We start from the raw sequence: 23,149 nt of genomic DNA, 5'->3' as shown, positions 1-23,149 counted from the left end.
GTTAAGCTGTCAGTAAGACGCATGACTGTGTGTGTTCATGGTGCTCCGTACGTCCAATATACAATGATTGTCCTGTGTGTGTGTATACAGGTGGACAACTTGAATGAAGACACAGCGTTAGCTTACCTGCTTAGAACTTGTGGTCTGATCTCACCAACGCCACGAGCTGGGGAAGAGACACCGACCACACGAGAGAAGGAACCAGCTTCCCTACCGGCCCTCAACCTGTCCAGGAGCAGTCAGGTCAGCAGGCAGCGGCCTAGGTAGTCGACCCCCGAGTGCTGCTCAAACCATCGTGTGCGAAACATTTGGGAACCAGCACGACACCAGCTGGAGAGACACGTCGGACCAGGCATGAGCACGCACACGCACACACAGAAGCACACAAACCAGTCCTCCAATAATTGTCATTTGATTACCAAATTTACTGAAATACCTCCATTTGTAATATAGTATTTCCCACGGAGTCAGGAATGAAGATTTGGAACGTTTTCACTTGGATTCATTTGACATTGCAGCAGAACAAAAATTCAACAGTCTCTAAATGGATTGTGTAATTTTTCACTAGTCAAGGGGTGTCTGGGTAGCACAGTGGTCTATTCCGTTGCCTACCAACACGCTGATCACAGGTTCGAATCCCCGCGTTACCTCCGGCCTGGTCAGGCGTCCCTACAGGCACAATTGGCCGTGTCTGCGGGCGGGAAGCCGGGTGTGGGTGTGTGTCCCGGTCGCTGTACTAGCGCCTCCTCTGGTCGGTCGGGGAGCCTATTTGGGGAGGGGGGGACTGGGGGGGAACAGCGTGATCCTCCCATGCGCTACATCCACCTGGCGAAACTCCTCACTGTCAGGTGAAAAGAAACGGCCGGTGACTCCACGTGTATCGGAGGAGGCATGTGGTAGTCTGCAGCCCTCCCCGGATCGGCAGAGAGGGTGGAGCAGCGACCGGGACGGCTCGGAAAATAGGGTAATTGGCCAAGTACAATTGGGGAGAGAAAAAAAAGGGGGGGGGGACTTTTCCCTAGTCAGTGAACATACCGTCCAAACTTCAAATATACAATTTCATTGTATGAAAATATACAATCACAGCAGGTTAACATACGATTTTAGAACCTAAGTATACAACTTTTCCATGCCCTCTATAGTAATTCCAAGACATCTTTTTTTTGGATCCCTCCCTCCCTCCCTCCCTCTTTCTCCCCAATTGTGTCCATCCAATTATCCCACACTTCCGAACCGTCCCGGTCACTGCTCCACCCCCTCTGCCGATCTGGGGAGGGCTGCAGACTACCACATGCCTCCTCCCATACATGTGGAATCACCAGAAGCTTCTCTTCACCTGACAGTGACGAGTTTCACCAGGGGGAGGATCATGCTTTTCCCCCCAGTTCCTCCTCCGCCCTGAACAGGCGCCCCGACCGACTAGAGGAGGCGCCAGTGCAGTGACCAGGACACATACCCACATCCGTCTTCCCACCCGCAGACACGGCCAATTGTGCCTCTAGGGACACCCGACCAAGCCGGAGGTAACACGGGGATTCGAACCTGTGATCACCGTGTTGGTAGGCAATGGAATAGACCGCTACACTACCCAAACGCCCCATTTTCCTGGTCTCTTTAGTGACTAGACATATCTAGTCTATAGATTTCCAGGTTTCCCAGGACGTGTGGGAACCTTGAGAGACACACGTGTGAACGTGACGTGTGACGGTTGGCCGACACGAGGTACTCACCATAACTGACCAGGTCCTGACAGCTGAACCTCTGGACAAACCGGTGGATAGACTGCAGAGAACAGCTCCTCCAACGCCACTGGAAAGGACATGGACAGACACGCACAAGCAGGAGTTCGCATACAGTACACACAAGTAAGAGCCAATTTACATGGATTATTTCTGCTCGCCATTTTCGGCGGCATGAAAGTGTACGTCTCTCACTGGTTTCTTCCGCTAGACTACCAGCCCAACACAGCTCCTCTCTCTGCCTTACACATGTCAACCCTAATACCTTCTCCTGAGCACCATTGCAGATTTACATACCATTATGTCCAACAAAATGTATGATAAGACGTAGAGAAAGGGCTCTACTATCATCTGAACGGGAGAAGGAATCAGATTGGACACGGGTGTGCGTGCAGTGGATATACTTTCGGGATTAAGAAACATAGTGCAACTAGCTATTATTGTTACTTGCCACTCTGAATAAATATGGCCTTTATTGTCCCAACAAGAAGCAAAAGATCATTTGCAGTGTGACACGATGCATTGGGGAGCGTGCGGTTTAGCGACTGGGTACGTGCTCGGTCGTCCTTCGCTGATCCGAGCTGTGTGCTTGTGCATGCAAAGGTTTGTCCTAACACTTATGTAGGACATGTTGCTATCTGTCTATGTGGCGTTATCTGTGGTGGCGTGTTGAGCCGAGTGCTGTGCAAGGCACCTGTCATGAGTGCTGCCTCGCAGGCAGGGCAGCCTGGTCCCTCTCACTGGATACGGAGAGTCTGTGCAGTGCAAATTGAATTCTTGTCACTTCGTGTAAACACTTGCCGGCCTGTTTTGCTGCATTTGCACCGAACGTGGCACCAGCGCATTTGCTTTTTCCTGGCCTCACACTTCCAAACGAAACCATTCTGGACGCACAAAAATATTTGTTCAATCCAATGTCTGGGTGTATAAGTATTGGTAGCTTATGTTGGTGATGCAACAAATTCATTAGACCGTTGTGGATATACTTTAATGATCCCCGTGGGGGAAATTCTGCTCTGAATTTAATCCATCCTAGCTGTGTAGCTAGGAGCAGTGGGCGGCCGCCACGCAGCACCCGGGGACCAACTCCAGTTCGTCTCGCCACGCCTCGGTCAGGGGCACAGTCGGGAGTATTAACCCTAACATGCATGTCTTTTTGATGGCTGGGGGAAACCGGAGCACCCGGAGAAAACCCACCGCAGACACGGGGAGAACATGCAAACTCCACACAGAGGACGACCTGGGATGACCCCCCCAAGGTTGGACAACCCCGGGGTTCGAACCCAGAACCGTCTTGCTGTGAGGCGACAGCACTGCACTACTGTGCCGCCGAGTTGCTGTGTAAAGCAAGGGCAGTTACATGCCTGTCGCGTTTCTTTGTCTAGCTTGTTCACAAGTTGTCCCTCATTTGGAGGATTTCATGCAACCTTCAACATTTTTCTGAAAATTCTCTCCATCCAGCAATCCATATGCCCCCCCCTGTTGGTAATGCCGGAACCCACCTGTCAATCAAAAGCAATCATTTCAAAAACCGGCTGGCTGACATAATGTTGTTGAACTTGACAAACACACACACACACGATGCGACTGATGAGCAAACAGTCCTGTCCAGTTAGTCCTAACTGCAGAATCTGTCCCTGCTATCCACTCTCGGCTTAAGAGATGGCTCAAGGTTCAGCTGAATGGGAAATGATGGCAAGTAAGAACAGGGGGAAGGACCTGCACAGCTTACTACTTGCAGGTAAAAATGCCTGACAGAGGTACCAACAAACAAGTTTCAAAATTGTAGCAATGGCAGTAACACTGAAATTGTGTTCATTCTTCCAGTGCGTTAAAATTAATTTTGCTGTCCGTTCGTTGGGCTGAAGATGCAGTGATAGAAACAGAAATGGAAGAACAGGACCACCCCCACAATATCACCAGCATAGCTCGAGCTTCATCCACTGGCCAGTATCTTCATGGATATTGACAAGGGATCAATATAGAGATGCAACGCGATGAGGGCATGGGGAAAAATAAAATGAGAGACATATAGGGGTCAAAGCCAGTGGGCAGAGACACGGAGGAGACAGAGTTCAGAGAAAGTGAGGGAGGAGAAGAGACAAAGGAGATAGAGAAAATGGCTTGGTGTGACAGATGAGAGTGCAGCTGTCCCTGATGAACGTCTGATATGGAGCCATATCTCTCAGCTATGCCACTCATCTGTGTGTGTGTGTGTCTGTGTGTGTCTGTGTGTGTGTGTGTTTGCTCTCCTCCTGTCATTTCTGTCCTCCTGGTGTGTCCCCCAATAGCCAGGCCCGTTCAGACAGTCCGGTCATATTTAGAAAGCCCAGTGGGAGAGCTGCCATCGATCCAGCCTCAGCACGGGGAGGCAGAGCCTCAGCTGCTGCTCCCAAACTTAAATTGAGATACAAGCGTCTTCAGTTCAGACAAGTTCCTCCAACTTAGTATCATGCCTTTAGCACCACGTTATCGTTCGAAGTAGTTTACAATCAAGGGACGGTTTTCATGAAGCCCTACGGTCGGCTGAAACGGTAACCCTTTGGACCATGTGGTTTCCCAATTTCCTTGCTCATTATGGTTTTGAGAATTGTTATTACATCTGAAGCTAAGCTAGTCTGTTCTTCAGCAAGGTTGTCCGTCACTTATTAAAAGTTGTGCTTGCTCTGTTCGCGTCATCAAATTTGAAGCGTTATTGGCCTGTCCAGTTAATGTCGGCACAGATGTAGTTGCCACTCACCACATTGGTCCTGCCAATGTAGCTGCATTTGGCCAGACGCTGCCTGAAGTCTTGGCTCCTTTCACTGTAGAGACAGACTGTGGAAAATGTCATTAGGGACTTAAATGTGGCCCTCTCTAGTCTCCTCGATTCAGTTGCACCTCTCACTACCATAGCTAGGCGACTAAAGAGGCCTACACCCTGGTTTAATGATGAGACACCTGCTCTTAAGTGGGCCTGCAGGAGACTGGAACGCAAATGGTGGAAATCAAAACTGGAAGTTTTTTACCTATCTTGGCATGAATGTTTATTTAAATAAAAGCAAGCTTTAGGGTGTCATAGTAGTCTACTTAGTTGCCTACCAACATGGGGATCGCTGGTTCGAATCCCTGTGTTACCTCCGGCTTGGTCGAACGTCCCCACTGACACAATTGGCCGTGTCTGTTGGTAGGAAGCCGGATGTGGGTATGTTTCCTGGTCGCTGCACTAGCGCCTCCTCTGGTTAGTTGGGTGCCTGTTCAGGGGGGGGGGCTGGGGGGAATAGCGTGATCCTCCCACGTGCTACGACCCCCTGGTGAAACTCCTCACTGTCAGGTGAAAAGAAGCGGCTGGCGACTCCTCATGTATTGGAGGAGGCATGTGGTAGTCTGCAGCCCTCCCCGGATCGGCAGAGGGGGGTAACTGGCCAACTACAATTAGGGAGAAAAATGGGGAATAAAAAAAAGTGTGCTTTAGCTGCTGCAAAAGCAGCGTATCTCTCTTAATTAATCAATATTGATAAACATAAGCCCAGATTTCACTTTGACACTATATCTAATCTTACTAAAAAGTAGCCGTCTATAAGCTGCTCACCATTCATGGCCCATGAGTTTCTAGACTTTTTCTGCAATAAGGTTGATGGGATCATAAACAAAATTAGTTCTTCAACTCCAGCTACTCCTGCAGATCCTGTCTTACCAAATTCGTATCTATACAGTGAGTCACTGATAGTCCTTGTTATTACAGCTTTTGAGACCATCTCTCTTGATACTTCGACTAAGCTTGTGTCAGCTTCTAAAGCAATTTCTCGCCTACTCGACCCTTTACCAATAAAACTTTTTAAAGACCTCTGGCCTTTCCTGGGACCTACAATGCTAGACATTGTTAATGTATCACTTACTACTGGCACTGTTCCCAGCAGTTTTAAGACAGCTTGTGGTTAAACATCTACTTAAAAACCCACACCTTGATCCAGGCTCTCTTAATAACTCTCGACCAGTCTCTAATCTTCCATTCTTTTCTAAAGTACTAGAGAGAGTTGTGTATCAACAACTTTTGACCCATATAGAAGAGAACCATCTATATGAACCAAATAAGGTTGAATCAGTTCATGTCACTAATGTCACTCAATTCATGTCACTACATGAATCAGTTCATGTCACTAGGTGACATCTGAAGATGTCATTTAGTTGTATCTAGATTAACTTATTTAATCTTCTTTGATTTTACCTGGATTATTAAGCATGCATCAAAACATCTATATGAACCTTTTTAATTGGCTTTCAGGGCCTGTCACTGCACTGAAAGTTCTCTGACCAGAGTGGTGAATGATCTTTTACTAGCTATGGACTATGATTCCACTTCTGTGCTTCTACTACTGGACTTCAGTGCAGCCTTTGACACCATTGATTACTGTATACTATTAGACATATTAAATTGTAATTTTGGTATCTCTGGTTTAGCGCTCTCTTGGCTTAAGTCCTATACTTATCTGGAAGAACACATTGTGTCTGCTATAGTAATAGACCATCAAAATTCTCTGACGTTAAATATGGTGTACCTCAGGGCTCGGTTCTTGGCTCTCTACTTTTCTCTCTTTATATGTCACCTCTCGGCCAAATTATACGCAGTTATGGAATAAATTCCCATTGCTATGCTGATGATACGCAGCTGTAATTGCTTATAAGGGATGATGATCATACTCAAATGATTAATTTAGAGGCCTGCTTGGCTGCTGTGAAAAATTGGATGTCACTAAACATTCTGCTTTTAAATTAGGATAAAACCGAGATGCTGGTCATTGGCCCTGCTAGACCCAGACACCAATTTGATCAAGTAACGCTAACAATCGACAACTCTGTGATTTCACAAACTTTGGCAGCCAAAAATCTTGGTTTTACATTTAATCATAGTGTAACCCACATAAAGTAGCCAACATGCAGTGTTAGGTTATTTCCTAGTTTATATATGGTTTAATTTAGTTTCCTTGCCATTTTCAACGATGCATTTTCCCTGCATATTAAACTTGCCCAGTAGATGGCAATAGTAATGCTGCAGATCGTGGAAACTGTTACAGTGGTTACAGCAAAGAAGAAGAATGAAAATCGTGCTCAGCAGAGCTGGAGCAAAAACGAATCCAACTACAAGAGATACAAAGTGAAAATATGAGATTTAAGAGCTAGCTAATGAGTTCTCTTTCAAGAATGCACTTTTCAGCAAGTAATACAGCAAAATGTGCCGGAGTTCTTAGGAGGATTCCGTGGACTTATGATTATTTTCTCCGGTGAGTGTCTTACCTTAACTTAGCCATGTGCATTGCTAGCATAGTCAATGTATTCCATATGTTGATCATGCAAGGTTCTGCTTGAAAGACTTTACTGTATTCTATTCTTTTTGTTAGCTCGACCATTTCCTTGGTAATGAGTAAATGTCTTGATAAGATGTGTACAAGTTACAATCGGAGGTGAACTTTAGTCTAATAAACTGAGGTGCGACACAGAGCCATGGTGAATCTGTATTACTGTGTTGTAAGCTAGCATCTGAACTCGCATGAGTAAATGATATTGTAAACTACTAATAAGACACATTAGCCGCTAGCTAACGGGTCTGACCCTTTAGCCGAGCGGTTAGTGATGTCGCCTTGTGGTGCAGTACACACCGTATCGAATCCCGCACCGGGCAAGAAAATAACCGGTTACAATATGATCGAAAGTAAAGTTCCGACTCACTATGCGTTCATGAATACGGATTATCGAGTGATACTAATTCCAGATCTGCTAATGTTTATTTTCTAAAGAGTAATTGAGTATTGACCTGCTATGCAGGTTGGTTTTTTTGTTTATGCGAGAAATTGAGGCGATCCAGTGGACCGCTAGACATTGGACAGACGAGTGCGCAGCCGCGGAACAGAGGGCGGAAGTGCAGCGTCTCACCGCCAACACGAACTGTTCCAACTCCACGCTGTCTCCATGTCGTCACACAGATAAGCGCTTGAGATCTCACCACACTTTGAAAGCATACTACCCAGGTAGATGGACTTTGGGTTTTATTTTGGGTTGATTTTATCAGAGCTCTGAATAGGTACTTTTATTTTATATTTTTGGGCTACACGCGCATTTTGATTTACTGCAACTGAAAGGACATTGAAAAAGAAAGTGAGAAATCACAAGCAGTGTGTTGAACAGTTCATGTTTAATAAATGCCGGCTATTGTTCTGAGTTAAACTAAAAGAAGTGTTTTTGATTTTCATTGAGTCACTCCTCCTTGAAAAGGTCCTTAGATCTAGTCAGGTGCCCTGCCTTACAATAGGCTTTCCTTTGATAAATACTTTAAAGAAATCCCCAAGACTGCCTTTTTTCACTAACATAGCATAGCTAACATTTGGTCTTTCCTGTCCATGGCTGACATACTCTAATACATGCATTTGTTTCATCCAGACTTGACTACTGTAATGTTCTGTTTTCAGGTCTGCTACATGCTAGTACTAAGTCTTCAGATGGATCAGAATGCTGCAGCTAGAATCCTAACTAAATCTAGGAAATTTGACCATATTACACCAGTTCTAGCCTCCTTTCATTGGGTTCTGATCCATGTTCGATCAGACTTCAAGGTGCTTCTGGTGTCTTATAAATCCTAAATGGGCTTGCCCCATCTTGCCTGTCTGATCTCCTTAAACTGTGCATTCCATCTTGAGCTCTTCGCTCTCAAAATACAGGGCTCCTGTGTGTACCCAAAGTTAAAAGGAAGTCACCTGGTGGCAGGGGCCTTTTCCTATCGGGCCCCGTTCTTGTGGAATAACCTGCCTGCTGCCATCAGACTTGGGTCCTTTAAATCCCAAATTAAAACTCATCTTTAGCCTGAGCCTACAATTAGTTGCCTTTAAGTTGAGTGCTTCACAACCTGTACTGCATGGTGGGTTGGTTTCTGTCTCAATGGATTTACCAAGCACTGTGCTGCAGACGAGATTATAGAGTATAGATTATTGACTATTGCAAACTGTTCTCTTCTCTCACATGTCTTTTCTCGCTCTCTGAATGATGTCTTATCCTTTCTCTGTGTGTGAATGGTGTGATGTGTTTGAGTCTCCCTTGTCTGCACGTGCAGTCTGTCCTCCTCTCAGGTCTCCATGGTGATGATGGTCACCACGTGGACACTATTTGGCATCCCCCTCATCACATTTTCTTTCTTTTTTGGGGGGGCGGATTCCCCCCCCTTTTTCTCCTCAATTGTACCTGGCCAATCATCCCACCAAGGGCGGTCTGACAGCATGCGGAAATTGGGCAGGCTAAGCTAACTGCTAGCCCATGCAACCGGCAATTCCGACAGTCATCCTGGCTCGTGTTCGCTCTATTGGACAGTGAATTTTTCTTTTTTTTTTTAATATGTTGGATGTGTTTTTGTAGGGGGTTTTTTTTGTGTGTAGTTTGGTTATATGTGTTCTTGTAGGTTTTGGATATGTGTTTTTGTTTTTGTCTTTGTGTTGCACTGCTGTGGGCTGGGGGAAACGATATTCTGTTTCATTTCATGTATGCAAATACATGAAATGAAATGACAAATAAACGTTCCTGATTCCTGACTGAGCGGTCAAAAAGGATACATTATAACATTACAATCCCAAACAATAATGTAACCGGACCATGAAGATATCAATAGATAGTTTTTAAAAAAAACTGAAGAGTTAGTGGCCCTCAATTATCAATGTCATAGTAAATGTGTATGTTAGGCTGGGCTGTAACTTCAGAATCATGTGACCATGTAGGCATTTTTGAGGAAAAGTGGGTAACGAGCATTTTTTGAAAGTTCAAGGTGTCCCAAACCAGAATCCACCGGTTACCCTTTAAATAAGGCCCCTGGTTTTCTATATTTCCTCCTCCAAGATAACCACCCCCCTATGGTAAATTGGATGTTAGATGCTGTTGCCTATCCTGGTTTAGGCTCATAGTTAAGGCACTTCCCAATGTTCAACAATAATTGTGTTTGGTATTATTTTAAAGGGGACATTTGTAGCTTTCATTCAAATCCAATTAAGAACCTTTCTAACATACATGGCTGTCACTAGAGCTTCTCAAACCACAAAGAACATATTTTTTTCACAATTTCCGCCTAAGTTATTTTCTTTGTTTTAACCCTGTGGCACCTAGGAACACCAGAGATACAAAAAACAGATACTGCAATACTCACTTGCCTATAGAGTTTCGGAAAATGTACAATATCACCGTATTATTTCAATCTGGGGGGTTACTGTGAGCCTGGAACCTGACTATGCAGTTAGGGAGTTACTGCAGGCAAGCAGCCCAGATGGTGAGTTACTGCAGACAAGAAGCCAACATGCATGCTGGCAGCTTTCAATATTTTGCTGGTATCCATCTACTCTAGTAAAGGTAACTAACAATCATTTTGATTAGATGAATGTGTTTATGTAAGTCAATGAAGTTATTTGAAATCAATGAATTCAATAGATTAAAGCTAGCTAGCTAGATTATCCATAGATTTTTACTAGCTATTTCCTACTTACTAGCTAGCTAACATTAATTCGTGGAATTCATTGATTTCATTATAGTCTAGCTTACTTATTGCCAGGAGGCCTACCTAATCCAAGTTCATTCAACTTTGTACTCTATGTAACTAATATTTATCTTCATTAAATGACCTTTGTGTTTATTGTTTAAAATATAAGTCAATGAGGTAATTCTGAAAAGTCCATAGATTTTTAGCTAGCTAGCCCAGCCAGCAGGCTATCCTCGTCAGCATGTGGTAGTGGTAGTTATTAATAAGTAGTAATAATAACTATTAATTAGTTATTAGTCCTACTAGTTCCATTCCAGAATTGAAAAATAGGATAACTTCATTGCCCATGAGGAAAAGGCAGATCTTGCACGTTTCAACTCTCAACAGCTGATCCTGAGAGTACCAGAAAATAAAATCATAGTTGCTGCAGGTGGGTTCAGTGATGAGTGATGAGGCCCACTTACACCACCCAGTTCTGCCCCTGCCTGAAGATATGGGATGGAAGATGGAGGAAAATGTTCTTGTTCCCCAACTCATGTCACTGCCTCCAGTTCCAGAGGCATGTGAGGAGCCAGTCACCTGTTCCTGCACCACTGGATGCAAGACAGCGCAATGCGGCTGCAAGCCTAACCCTTGTACTGCATCTTGCAAGTGCAGAAACTCCAGTGAAACCTGTATGAATAACTAACTTGTTACACTTGTTGCACCACCCCCTGAAACAGACAAGGAAGGAACACAGGAAGGGAGCTAAGGAGACATAAGGATATAGGGATTGGGAAGGAGAAGACCGAGAATGAACTAGGGACTATGAGCAAGGGGCATGGAGAGAGAAGTACGTTTGGGGACAAGGAAAGACATGCAGAAGACACAGGACAGAACAGGAATGGGGAAGCACTTCATATCCCTATTGTGATCTGTACATTGCTGGTGTATATCATAGTTTTGGCCTAATTATTACTAAATTAATTTGATGCAAATTATTCCAATAAGAAAATTATGAGATTGACCTTTTGGTGTTTAAAACCTAAAACCTAAAAGAATTTCTTTATAGGACTATATAGTATCACCAAGAATCTTGCCATTTCCTGCTTTTTACCCAATTGTTACATAATATATGCAAATTATGCGAATAAGGAAAGGTGGCATGATTTCATTATGGTAAAAGGTGGATTTTAGGATATCACAAACATGGATTTAAAGTCTTACATCACCTTTATAAGTTAACTAGAAGCTTAAGTATAGCCATTTCCTGTTTTGGAGATTAATATGCACATATGCTAATTAATCAATGTTTATGACTAAACAGTAACTTTTACAGCAAGGTAACCGGCAGAAATGGATTCAGCACTAACAAATCATACAGAAACAACACATAAAGTGCTTTTCCTCAAAAATGCTTACCATGTTGTTTTCTAAGGGGCTTTTTCAATTTTCGGTCCTGACTATGTATATTTCCTTGTACATATATCAAAACCAAAAATCCTCATCACATTTCTAAAAGGTTCACTAGCATGGATTTTACTTGGATTTATGTATGCTGACTAATATCAATCACTTGCTGTTGAAAACTGGATTCCTGGTATGACTTACTACCTTCTTTTTTTTTTAAAGTACATTTATTTCTAGTTTTCCCCCTTATCCCACCCGATTAACCCAATGGCATATGGCCGGAACTCTTGTCGAATAACTCCCCTGGCTCACGTTTCCACAGGAAGGAGACAGTCGTAACACCAGCTTCCTTCCAACTCGTGTCGGCTGCTCTCGCTAGTTTACACGCTGAAGCCTCGCATGGATTGCGTCACTTTCAGACCGCGAAGGAGGCGTAGGGAGAATGCTTACAGTTGCTTGGCTGCAGGCGCCCGGGTGGGCCAGAGGGGTCGCTGGAGAACGACGAGTCCCCGAACACTACACCGATTTACACCCACTATCCCTCGGGTAAGGGTGGCCTAATGAAGGCCTTACCCCGTGGACGCTCTGGCAGGGACCGGTTACGGTGAGTCTGGGATACGAACCTCCCGGCCACGTGACGAGCGGGATGCAAGAACGGCGGTTTAGTCCGCTCGGCCACCAGAGCGGCAACTTATTACCTTTAAGGAATGCCCATTAAATCCCAGATAAGTTAAAGGAGGAAAGCTCCCGATCCCACAAAGAACCAGAAAAGACAAAACACGAGGACCACAAATCTTTGCTCTGGTAGTAAGAGGCCTGGGTCTAAAATGTGATATGTCCTTAATAGAGGATGCTGTAATATAGAAAACTGACTCAATTCCCAAGGGGAAAAAAATCAAACTGGTTCCTAAACACTCGCTCTTTCGTAAGTGTGCCATATGCTAAAGTGTCATGGAAGCAGAGGTCAGCCGTTGCAAACTGTAGGCACAGTCACGTGTCCTGTAATAAGCCTGACATTTTGCTTGCAGTAATTGATAGCTTGGTTAATATTATACACTTCTTTTCAAGAGGCAAATGCTAAGTATGTATCAAATTATTGGCATGTGCATAAATACCAGTTGAGGTATGCAACTGAATTTATTTAGTGACACTTTTCTATTCCGGCTTGCACAAACTTCTGACTTCACCAGTACATTAGCTTAAGTTATGAGCAGTCCTTGATCTGTTTAAGACCAAAATAAAAAATGCAAACATAACAGCACTAATTTTAGATATTTCCATATGTATTCATGTTTTTTTTTTCACAAGCTCTTGCAAGAAAGAATATTTCCCAAACAATCCTTATTCTGGAAAACGTACCACTGTGGCTACCCAGGTTCCCCGGCACAGAGACAGGGACGCAGATGGCCAATGACGGCCCAACAGCCCATTTATTAAAAGCACTGTTTAAAATACACCCGAGTTAAAACCATATGAAAAAGACTAAAAACAAACGTTTATTAGAAGTCCTTTCGTCTTCATTTGGGGTGGGGAACCAATTTATCTGTCCTGTGAGTTAATTGGACCAACTCAGGACAGCTGGTCCAAACCCCACAACCCCACAACCACACAGCCTGTGCAAACATCTTGCACAGAAATCATACATTCATTCATTCTCCAAACCGCTTATCCTGCTCTCGGGGTTGCGGGGATGCTGGAGCCTATCCCAGCAGCCATTGGACGGCAGGCGGAGAGACACTCTGGACAGGCCGCCAGACCCATTGACAGGACCGTACACATTAAGTAGGCTAATACCTTCATTAAACTGTGACTCTTGCAAAGTCACACCAAAAGGATTATCTTCCTCGAGTTTCTGCTATTAACCTTAAAGAGGCCCAGATGTCAAAACGTGCCTTTCTTTTCAAGAATGGGAGGCTGAGAACACCTGGGCAGTCCCATCGCCTAGGGGCCCGGAGTGAATCTCTATCTACTGCAAATACTCCTTGAAAGAACAAGTAGGTCTGACACACCCTGTTGAAAAAAAAGTTTTATTTCACCCCTACCTTAATAAGGATTTGATGTTTCGGTCTCAGAGACCATCTGAACAAGCGCCTGCCATCTGAACACTGTCGGACGCACAATTTTCCTCATCTGCCTAGTTTACTCTTATTCGTGTAGCTCCAACCCAAAGGACATTTTTCAGTAGAGGATGACGAGTTCTACTTCGGGTCCACAGCTAGCAGAAAGTTCTGCCCAATGATGTGCCCCCCCCCCCCACCCCATGCATTTCCTTTACACACAGAGAGAGAGAAATACATTGCTTGGTCCTCAAATCTGAACCATTTGCTCTTGATCCAGCCCTGACCAGTGTTCAGTGACACTACCTTTGATAGTGATTGATTTATGACAAATTATTTTTTAACCTTTGTTTTTTTGTTGTTGTTGTTGATAACCCATTTTCATTTCCACTGACACAAACAAAGTGAAATAAACTGGGGAGATGGGCTATGACAACTTCCTAGGAACTAGTTCTTCCTAATAACAGAGCTACGCCGATCTGCCAAAACATTAAAACCACATGCCTTGTGTTTTGTAGGTCCATCTCATGCCGCCAAAACAGCACTGCCCCATCCAGGCATGGACTCCACGAGACCTCTGAAGGTGTCCTCTGGTATCTGGCACCAAGACGTTACCAGCAGATCCTTTAGGTCCTGTAAGTTGAGAGGTGGGGCCTGCATGGATCAGACTTATTTTTTCCAGCACATCCCACAGATGGTTCGATCAGATTGAGATGCGCAGAATTTGGAGGCCGAGGCAACACCTTGAACTCTTTGTCATGTTCCTCAAACAGGGCACATTATCCTGCTGAAAGAGGCTGCTGCCATCAGGGAATACCGTTGCCATGAAGGCCTGCAATGATGTTGAGGTAGGTGACACATGTCAAAGTAACATCCAAAGGAATGCCAGGAACCAAGGTCTCCCAACAGAACATTGCCCAGAGCATCACACTGCCTCTGCTGGCTTGCCTTCCTCCCATAGTGCGTCCTGGTGCCGTCTATTCCCCAGGTAAATGACACACATGCACCCAGCCATCCGTAGGATGTAAAATAAAATGTGATTCATCAGCCCAGGCAACCTTCTTCCATTGCTCCGTGGTCCAGTTCTGACGCTCACGTGCCCACTGTAGGACGGGGGTCATCATGGGCACTCTGACCGGTCTGTGGCTACGTGGCCTCCCTCATACACAGTAAGCTGTGATGCACTGTGTGTTCTGACACCTGTATATTATAGCCAGCATTCACTTTTTCAGCCATATGAGCTACAGCTCTTCTGAGGGATCAGACCAGATGGGCTAGCCTTCACTCCCCACATGCATCAGTGAGCCTTGGGTGCCCATGATCCTGTCGCCAGTTCACTGGTTGTCCTTGCTTGGACCACTTTTGGTAGGTACTGACCACTGCGTACCGGCAACACTCCACAAGACCTCGATGCTCTGACCCAGTCATCGAGCCATCACAATTTGGCCCCTGTCAAAGTTGCTCAGATCCTTACGCTTGCCCATTTTTTCTGCTTCCAACACATCCACCTCAAGAAGTGACTGTCCAGTTGCTGCCTAATATATCCCGCCCTTGATAGCTGCAATTGTAACGACAAAATCAATGTTATATTCACTTACCTGTCAGTGGTTTTAATGTTTTGGCTGATTGGTGTGACGTATTTCACAATATGGTGCAAAAAGTAAGACGATAGATAACGGGAAATTAATTTTTATACTCATAAATTTGTACCTTTAGGCTATCCGGGTGACTCACTTCTCTAATTTCTCACGGTCATATCTCCACGTATTACTTCAGTGGAAGAAACACAAGAAAGAATGGGGGTGAATTGGCCAATTATGCTCCTCAAAATAAAGCTCAAGCAATGCCATGGCACTTTATCCCCCCTCCGGATTCCCATCAAGACCTCTGAGAAGACCCAGAGGAGGAGGTTTAAGTGGTTTCACTTTGCCCTGTCTGTTAATAAAGAGAAAACAGTACAGTGGCATCAAAGCATATTAGGTCCGGGCTTGGTGCCAGAGCGACATCCACCTGGGGAGGTTCTCATTGAGCTAATGTAGGAGAAGCCGTACTGGCAGCCCAGTCAGCCCGGGCTCGTGGTGCTGAGAGAATGATAGACTCCTTAAAGTTACACGATAACACATCCAATTCCGTTAACATGCGGAAGCTGTCCTTACTCCGCTGATACGCTGCCCTGTAACCAGAAGTCATCGTTTTTCCACAAGCACAGGGAAAAGCTGCTGAACAAACACACTCAGCCGCACGCAGCTGTTGTAAACACGTGCATACACAACACACAACAGCTTCTGTGCACACATAAGACACGATGTAGTCGCAAATTCAAGTTGACAAGGTAGAATCCTTCTGTAAATGGACTCCAACAGCGCGGCAAAGTGGCTGTTTCAATTACTGCAAATCACAGCAAAGCACCCGTAAATCTACAGTTCATGCTGAGTAGACAGGGGACGGGGGATTCTGCACATCTGTCCCGGAAAAAGTGGGGTAATTGGCCAGATACAATTGGGGAGGGACAAAAAAAGGGGGGGAGTACATATGTCTGTTTCACAACCATATATATCGGCAGGGGGCAGCGCGGTCGCCTCACAGCAAGAAGGTCCTGGTTTCAAGCCCTGGGGTACTCCAACCTTGGGGGTCGTCCTGGTTCGTCTTCTGTGTGCAGTTTATATGTTCTCCCCGTGTCTTCTTGGGTTTCCTCCCACAGTCCAGCGACGTGTAGGTCAGCTGACTCGGCCGTACTAAAGTGTCCTTAAGTATGTGTGTGTGTGTGTGGGCCCTGTGATGGCCTGGTGGCCTGTCCAGGGTGTCCCCCCCCCCCACCTGCCACCCAATGACTGCAGGGATAGGCTCCAGCATCCCCGCGACAATGAGAGCAGGATAAGCGGTTCGGATAATGGATGGGTGGATATATTGGCAGGCACAAGTTCAGTTTTGGCCAGGAAAACAAAGACATCGATCCATCCACACACTTATTCAGTTACGGTCCGCCAGAACACAAGTATCCATACACACAGATGTGGGTAGAGGCACACAATGAAAATAGCTGCCACAGCTCTGTCACGTCACACTGTTAATCCAGGCCGATGGTTTGAGGAAAAACGTGTTACTTTCAAGTGCACTGTGACTAAAGTTAGTGGACAGACAGTGCTGCCTGTGGCACAAATACAGAAATACACCATACCTTGGGAGGGGGGGGGTACATGGCGCGTATGTAATTTACAGAAAAGTGCCTTAAGCCTCATTGACAAAACACACTTGCAGTCCAACTTCATTAGCATATTTCCACGGTTCCATCACCGCGGCTGCGTTAGAAGTGTTCAAGGGACCGTCCATTAACTGTGCCTACAGTCATCCTGGAAGCAGTGCACCACAGCATGACTGCACATGGGGATACACACATTTTATCACGTACTGCAGGGACACAAACTTGCCCATGAAAACAAGACACATGCACACAAGAATGCACAGCATTATGGCACGTGAAAAATGACTATCGCAGTGTGCCATTTTTTGATCCATTCAACCCTCATAGAAATGAATATATCGTTATTAAAAACTCAAAGATGCTTTCATTTAATTAACACTGGCAAAATAACAAAACAAAATCCGTTTGGTGGTAGGATCATATTTAAAAGGGGTTTTCCATAGCAAGGCCGAAGGATCCTGAGCACGGAAGGTAACCATTCCCATGGCCTTTCCATAAGTGCACATTTTGGCATGGAATGATTCTAAACCATGCTCGTTTCTGGGCTGATGCAGCCAGATCGAGCAGGCTGGGCGGCTTAGTGACATCGATATTTAATGATTGGTTTTACATTCCCGTCACATCCAGTGACGCCACATGTAATACGGTGTCGCTATCTTATGGCACTGTCATTACATCCAGCACTGATAGTGCTGCAATTGCAACGTGTAGATATTTGCCTTTTTCAATCAAAAAAAACCAAACAAAAATGTCCGAATCTGTTTTGTGGTCGGTGGAGGAGATGCTGGTGTTGATGGGCATCTGGTCCCGCGGCAGTTTCTACCGTCATCGCTCCTTCTGATCCAAAGCCATCTGGAGGTCAATGCCAATGCTGCTGGGACATAAGCAAGGGCCTGGTCAACCCTGGCTGGGTCGCCGGAGCAAAGGTGTATGATGTTGAAAGACGCAAAACACCCGAGGACCTCAGGAAACATCACTAGTTTGTCTGTTAAGCCAAGCAATGCGGCATCCACTCGCTCTGCCAGCTGGAACCGCTGACACCCTGCCAGCTCGCCAGCACTTGGCTGTCTTCGCCGACCCTCTGTCAAACCTTCCAAACTATCAGACAGTCAACTTCACCATCGCCAAATCTGACCTCCAGAAGTAGTGGGTCTTTGGGTTTCTAGTTTCAAGATTGCCGGCTTCCTGTATCCCCTGCAGCCCCGTCTCTCAAGTCTGCAGCATTCCCAGTGGCCCTGTGTCCTATGACTCCAGAGGTCCAACCCCCTGTTTCCTGTTTGTCCAGTTCCTGTTCCCTCGGTCCCAAGCCCTCTGACCAGATTCCTCCTGTGCTCTGGCCAGCCACCTAAGCGCCGACTTCCTGGTTTCCTGCCTTCTGGTCAATCTCCTGAGCGGTCCTGTCTATGTCGCCGGTCCCCCAAGCAGTCCTATCTACATCGCCGGCCGAGTGGCCCCACCCACGTCGCCAGCCTCCAGTGCGGTTCCACCCATGTCACTGGCCTTCAGAGTGGTCCTGCTTACATCGCAGGCCTCCATGCCATCCTCTAGAGCAGCCCCATACATCTGGTCATCCTCCCACCCATCCGCCAAAGCTGCTTCGCCCTTCAGTCCTGCATCCTGGTCGCCCTCCAGATTGGTTGTGTCCAGCCCTCAGGCTGTCTGCTTGAGATCCCCGGCCTCATCCAACAGCTCCCAAGCCACTTGCCCCTGAATTTATTTTATTATACCTGACTGTATTCGGTCATCCATTCTATTGTTTTTCTACTATTGGCCACCCTGTGGTTGTAATTTATAAAATATTTTCATTAATTAATGCATGTGGTTTGTCCATTTTTTTATTTTGTGTGTGTGTGTACATTACTGTATTTCTGTTGTCAATTCTGTTATGTAGTGATTGTGATATATGTTGGGACCCCCTTGAAAAGCCCATCTCAAGGGGTTTATCCTAATACATTTTGAACAAATGTTAAAGAAAAAGTGGTTCTGCCTGTTGATACAATTTTCAAGATGGACCCACATCGTGCCCTGGGAACAATATTTGCGTGTTCTTTCTAATTAAGCAACAATGATGAGTGGAAAACCGGAGGGGGGGGGGGTCAGCTGAATAATTTTACACAATTTCACACATGGCATCACACCAGTGGTTCTCAAACTTTTCTTGTCAGGCCCCCCTTTGGAGGAAGAAAAATGTATGCCCCCGACCCGACAAGATCACATTCCTTTCACTTTTCTTTTAGTCATTTCTGTTGTGCAAATAACAAACGCAAGTTCCACTTCAACTTTTTCAAACCTCTTTTTGTGACATTTGTCCCTAGATTGCTCCATCGGTCTGAGAGCTTTTTCAAAAAGCAAAATGAAATAAAATTAAAAACCACTTTACTAGAACGGTAACAAAGTTCAATCTGCGCAGCAAAAGAACAAATGCACATATTTGGGGAAGACGACGAGCAAGTCACTTTGTAAGAGCTCAAGTCTTATCATGGCATTAGTGGCTGCAGTGAGCCCGTTTTGCACTGCACTTCTTTTCAAAACGGGGTTGCAGGCTGGATACTGCCACTCTCAAGTCATGCTCAATGTTGAGTGAGACAACAGCAGAAAAGCTCATCACAGATAGGATGTGGTGAGTGGATACTCCCTCTCCACACCAAGCCAGAATTCACTCAGTGTCAGAGCCGTAAAGCTCAGCCTCAGGGTGGAGTCAGATGTCATCTCGATGAACTGGTCCTCTTCAGCAGAGCTGGAATCAGCAGGTGCTGCTGCACTGAATGGACCCGTCACCCGGTCATACTGAGCACTGTTGTTCGGGAAGTATTTTTGAAAGAATCCTCTCGAGGGAAGAGCTGTGCTCCTTAACACACGAAATCGCTGTTGTGGCTCCAGAATCACTGGTTTCAACAAATTCGTTCAGATTCTCGAAGAAATCAGTATTTCCTTGATCAAGGTGCCTTGCCCCGCATCTCGAGCTTTCGGGTGAATGCACTGATCTTGTCCGCCAGGTGAGGAAGGCGCTTGTGTCTGCCTTGAAGCTGAAGATTTAATTCTTTCAGCTTTCCAAATATATCGCAGAGATAGGCCATTTTCATCAGAAATTGTTCATCACTAAACCTGCTTGCAACTTCCTGCATGCGCTGCTCCTCCAGAAACACACAAATTTCTTCTCTGAGCTTAAAGACTCGCGAACACTTTCCCTGGCGAGAGGCACCTAGCCTCGCTGTGACACAACGCAGCTGAACGTTCAGCGCCCATCTCCTCACAAAGTGCAGGGAGCAGCCGTGCTCTCAGGGGTCTTGGTTTGATTAAATTGACCGCGCTAACAACATCGGTCAAAACCTCATTTGGGTCAGGGCTAATCTGTCTTGATGCTATCGGTACAATTACTTGTCTCCTTCCTTAGTGTCCAACCTCTCTCTTCCCTTTATGCTGCATCTCCTTGTACTCCTGTCTATGTTCTTCATCTCTCTGAGTATCCCACTTCTTCTTTGCCAACCTCTTCCTCTGTATGCTTTGCTGTACTTCCTCATTCCACCACCAAGTCTCCTTGTCCTCCTTCCTCTGTCCTGATGACACACCAAGTACCTTCCTTGCTGTCTCCCTCACTATTTCTGCAGTGGTTGCCCAGCCATCTGCCAACTCTTCAGTACCACCCACTGCCTGTCTTACCTCCTCCCTGAACTCCACACAACAGTCTTGCTTCTCCAACTTCCACCATTTGATCCTTGGCTCTGCCTTCACTCTCTTCCTCTTCTTAGTCTCCGAAGTCATCCTACAGACCACTATCCGATGCTGCCTAGCTGCGTTCTCCCCTGTCACCAGCTTGCAGTCTCCAATCCCTTTCAGATCACACCTCCTACATAAGATATAGTCCACCTGTGTGCACCTTCCTCCACTCTTGTACGTCACCCTGTGATATTGATATTGTGATATTGAGCTATACAAATAAAACTGACTCGGCTATTTTGACGTTTTCACCTGCCCTGTCCTGTCGTTTCAGTTCCTCCCCTGGTTTTGTCGTCAGTCAAAGCCGTGTGTCCCACACCTGTTCCCCATTCCCTGACTAGCCTCCAAGCACATATAGTCCGCTGCTTTGCCTGTTCATTTGCCAGATCATCTTGTGTCGTGTCTGGTAAGCCAAGCAATCCAGCGTCCACTAGTTCCGCCGGTCTACCTGGGTTTTGAAGTTTTCTGCCTGGTTTCTGAACCTTGTTTCCCTTGCCTGCCCTCATTGGATCTGTTCGCCTGTTTGGACTGAACTTGTGCCTTGAATCTGTTTTGCTTGTCTGCCTGCCCACCGTATACCTGGTTGCCTGTTCAGACCGACTTGTGCCTGTTTGATCATTAAACTGACTGTTGCTGTCACCTCCCTGTCTGTGAATCCTGCATTAGGGTTCTTACCTGTCCATTTTCCTGGGGAATGTAACACAAGATACTGGTCCTTCATCCTTCATCATGCTATACTGGTATCGTCCAGGCCCGCTTCTGGTACATGACATGTTTATCGCTATAATCTGTTAGAAAACACTGGCATAAATCTGTTTTACAAACCAACAGCCAGTCACCAAGTCTCTCTGACTCTATAATGAAGCTCAGCTGTCTGTCCTCCTTTCATAACACACAAGCGCAACACACAAGTGTGCAAACACTTGGAGAGATGCCAAAGGACATTTGGAAAGAGACGTTTAAAGCTCCTGCTTCACATACTAATGAGAATCCCTTACCTTTTCACTCAAAGACTGACACACACACACGCACATTCTCATTCAGGGCATATGCATCTGGCGACAGACACCCCCTTGTTCCCCATGCCTCAGTGCCTGCCAATTACAAAAGGAGTAATCAATTCCACTACGGCCCCGCCGAGGGAAATCGACTTCAATGACACCGGCCGCACAGCCACTGTCGCTGTACCTGACAGCCACTTACACGAAAGCAGGGACCCAGCTGGCCCGTCCTCCACCGCGGGGCCAAACGAGACTTGCCGGGGCTTGTTTTAGTTGAGCGGCGCACCACGTCCCACCGGAAAAACACGTCCTCAGCTCTCTTTCCATTTACCGTCAGATTTGTGAGATAGGTTTTAGTTTCTTTTGGCGGCACGTTTTGCTGTTTTACCCTTACCAAACACACTAAGACAGAAGGGGAAGGAGAGAGAGAGAGAATATAACACAAATTAACGTATAAAATGTTTACGCGTGCACTTGTGTAGTCAACAAGGCTAACCGTAAGTAACACGAGTCGCACAGCTAGGGTGGAGCTATTGAAAAAGAAGCAGTGATGGCCTACTGATTCTGTTTCACGGCGGAGAAACGTAACGAGCCAACAGATAATAGTCGAGTTTTAGCAACAATGTGACCAACCCGGCAATTCACACTCTCACTTGCATTAGAGTTACACTAGTGTGTTGTCTGCCTTGTGATTTAGCTGCAAGGACGTTACTCGGCCTTATTCAATTTGACGCCTCACACGGCTCCTACGAGTCCTGCCCGGCCTTGCTTGGGGAACATTATTTCCGTTGACTGCTTGGAACGAACCTTAGGTGCCTCCTTACACTCGAGGCCATTTTGGCGCCGGGTTTCTTGGTAACAGTTACATGCCGGAATTTATGGTGCGTTTTTGAGGTCGGCGGAAACCATTTCTCAATATGGAGATTTTATTGGGACGGCGTAGCCTCGGATCAGTCGATTAAGAAATCCGTTTGTCTCTTCGCGTCCCTCCTGTCCGGTCTTCTCTTCTACTCTACTGCGTTTATCTGTCCTCTCACCTTCTACCGTTGCCCTCGATTTCATTCCCGTCTCTCTCACGCACATCGTGCGCTGTTTCTTCCAAGTACCTTATTTTCCTTGTACCCCCCCTCTTCTACCCCCCCCCCCATTTGACTGTCTAGGTCAGTGGTTCTCAACCTTTTTGGGGTCCTGGACCCCCTGCGTATTTTTGATCTACCCTGAGGACCCCTCCACCTGATCTTGGGGGAGGGGGGTTGCAATTTGATAGAAACAGTAGAAACTGCATTTTAAATTGCATTATAGCATTTATTCACTCTTTGGGGCAAAAATAAGAGCTTTCAGTTGTAACTTAGATATAGTTAACAAAACAGAATTCTTATGCAGTAACTTTCAGATATATGTAACAAAACAGAATATGTATTCAGTAACTTTCAGATGTATGTAACAACAGGATTTTTATGCAGTAACTTTTAACAATGCAAACGGGAGCGAGATCTCTTATTAAAATACAACAAATTACACTTGTGAAACAGATGTAATTAGAGAAAAAAGTCCTGTTA

General features: G+C 45.7%; 1 pseudogene; it reads right to left on the bottom strand.

Annotated features, from left to right (window-relative positions):
• LOC130120393 (dehydrogenase/reductase SDR family member on chromosome X-like) overlaps window positions 1-23,149 on the bottom strand; it is a 42,233-nt pseudogene that overhangs the window by 7,657 nt on the left and 11,427 nt on the right.

Source organism: Lampris incognitus, chromosome 11 (genome assembly GCF_029633865.1).
Source record: "Lampris incognitus isolate fLamInc1 chromosome 11, fLamInc1.hap2, whole genome shotgun sequence".
Taxonomy (NCBI): domain Eukaryota; kingdom Metazoa; phylum Chordata; class Actinopteri; order Lampriformes; family Lampridae; genus Lampris; species Lampris incognitus.
This window is presented reverse-complemented; position numbering and strand designations above follow the sequence as displayed.